A 3,207-nucleotide genomic window follows, 5' to 3' on the forward strand; every position below is an offset into this window, starting at 1 on the left:
ACAGTATACGAAGTCATTAATGAAATTCGTTTTGAGTGAATAACTTGGTTGAAAACATGCTATGGAAAATAAAGTGGTTTATTATTTAAAAAATCCCGTTCAATTTCAGTTTCCCAATTAAATAGTGTGATAGTTTATTGCACTAAGTGTTATATTACATCAGAGAGTATTCGGTAATACAATTTAACATTGATTATGAGATAAATATTTATTATTACTTCATTGGCACAAGTTGTAATTATTGGTATATATTAAGAGTAATTTTCAAAATGTATTTCAGTTTTAATAGGGTAAATGAATTACATAATTGTTAGTATGACATTTTAAAAAATAAACATGTAATTTTTCATTGAGTAATTATATATTGTGTTTTGATCGGTCAATTTTACCACAAACATTGGTATCATGAAACAAATCCTACATTTATAAATAATCAGACCTATATTTATGTGAAAACAGTCAGAGATAAATATTTAACACCAACCATGTTCAGATACTACAGAGTTCTTGAAACTGAAAAGGTATATTACACATTCTGGTTATGTAAGCAAATATATTGGATGATGATATTGATAAATCTCGTATAGTCTAAATTAAAGATATATTGATTAGTTATAGAATATAATTTGTTGGTAACTTAGATTTAGCAAGTAATTTGGACCCGAAAAATGAAAGATTATAATTTACTGAATTATTGTTACGTTTTTTTTTTAATAAATATAGAATATTATTTATTGATAATCAACAATTTAGAAACTAAGTTGGACGCATCTAATATCATTTATTGGTAATTTAGATTTTATAAATTTTTTGTTCAAAACAAGAAGATTACGATTTGTGATTTAGGTAATAATCAATATGGGAAAATGCATTATTAAAACATAGAAAGACAAATATACTAAAATGTAGGTTAATTAGTTACTTCCGTAGCATTCTATTGAAAATAAGTGGTAAAACTAAGAAATATTTGTTATTTGTACTTCTATTTTAATAAGATTAACTAGATTTTGACCTGCACAACCGTGCGGGTGTTTATTTGTATTTATTTTTATATAAACATTTTATTTTCAATTATACATTGGTATATATTAGTATAATATATATTAGGTGTGTCTATCACTTTTTAAAACATAATAATTTTATCGTATACTTTTTTATTGAATTGGTTGTTTCCAGATCACGTTTTTTTGCTTGAAAGCGATTGATAATTATTTAGTTCATATAATGTAGTAGACATATTATTTAGTTCCTATAATCTAGAAAGTGATTTATTTAGATCTATAATAATGATAAAATTATAAATTAAATGTAACATAACTTTCTAATAATAAGTCCATTAGGTCAATTTTTTTAAAAAAAACACATGAGTCAAAGTTGTGACTTCTCTTTTAATATATAAGATTGATGAACAGCCGTACGAAGATATATTCTGAAATTTTGGAAAAAACACAACTTTTTAATAAAAGGAATATTTGTTAACATCTATTCTCAAAACCTAAATTACGAATGATATCTTTCAAGGAGGAATTGTTAGAAGTGTCTAATTATTTGGGAATCTACATTTTAGAAACTTCATTCAAAATAATAACACGAAGTAGGATAAGACATGCGCTTTGCACATAATGAGATTAATATTACATAATCAATTTAAAATAATTTTACATTATACATAGTTAGTAACTTGACAAATATATATATATATATATATATATATAAATTAATATATATCTTATATATTAAAACAGAAGTCAAAACTTTGATTCATATATGATTTTTTTAAAAATGAACCTAATGAACATATTCATAGAAAGTCATGTTACATTTAATATCTAATCTTATCATTTAAATTTTGGCTCTACCATAAATTTTTATTGGGCTATCAAAAATTGGATTTAAAGAATAGAAGATCTATTGGATTTATAGATAGTATAAATTAAATAGATATAATTTAATTTTGTAATACTATGCTTCGATATGTTAAATATTTAAATATTTGTCGATGTTAACTTTTAAAACTATAAAGATTTTTTTTAAATAACAAAAATCATATTATCTAACAATGATTAATCTTTACTACCTTAAACCAATAAAAATAAATTTTAAACTATATAGCTTATTTTAAAAATTAAACAAAAACTAAATGTTTAATTATTTACTCGATAATATAAATCTATGAAGCGAAAAGTTTAATTTTTTTTAAAAATCTAAATTTGTGAAATATTACAATATCTTTGAATATGACAATAAAACAATATTTTAATAATCTTTATATATATAGTTACGATTTTAATAATGAAATAATAATCTGAAGATAAGATATATATATAGAAGAAGATACAAATTCATGTGAACGTTTAAAACAATCTATTCAATGAAAAAAATATACCGTAAACTTATTATGTTTTAAAAATTGATAGACACATATATTATAATATATACCAATTTAAATTAAAAATAAAATATTTATATAAAAATAAATGAAAACAAAAATCTGCGCGGTTGCACGAATCAAGATCTAGTATATATATATATATTGCATAATATTATATTGTATATTTTTGGTGCTAAATAACGTTATGCGCGTGTGAGTTTGTGGTGCTAATAAATATAATATATTATATTGTACATTTTGTGTATATGTATAAATTGGATTACAAATTATGGTTTATCCCAGCAGCACGCCTACCAACTTTTATCTTGATATGTCTGAAGATACCCTACCCCCACAACCAACGCTCCATAGAGATCTAAAAAATTAATACACAAAAATTAAATATTAACTCATAAACTATCTTAAAATTATACAAAAGTAATAAACAGCTTAGAATTTTTTTTTTTTAAACACATCTCATACTTATAGATTACTTTGGCTGGGCCAAGACTTTGAATGACTAAATATGGGCAGTAATAAAGTTCATCTCAGCCATAGTAAATTTCTAAGTTTTGGGAAAAATGAATGATTTTGCTCTGGTTATATGAATGACTAAGTGACATACCCCCTTCGTTTGTATAGATTGACAATATTTTGCCATTAATTGTGATATATTTAGTTTGCCAATCACATGGTCATTAACCCACAAAATCAAAATATTTGCCATATATACGTCTCTTTGAAAGAAGCAATGATAATATAAATTTTATTTAGGAGTAAATATCGGCTTGATTAATACAAAATAACTTATTTACTTTCTTGAGTCTAATCAATGA

This window comes from Brassica napus, chromosome C3 (genome assembly GCF_020379485.1).
Source record: "Brassica napus cultivar Da-Ae chromosome C3, Da-Ae, whole genome shotgun sequence".
NCBI lineage: Eukaryota > Viridiplantae > Streptophyta > Magnoliopsida > Brassicales > Brassicaceae > Brassica > Brassica napus.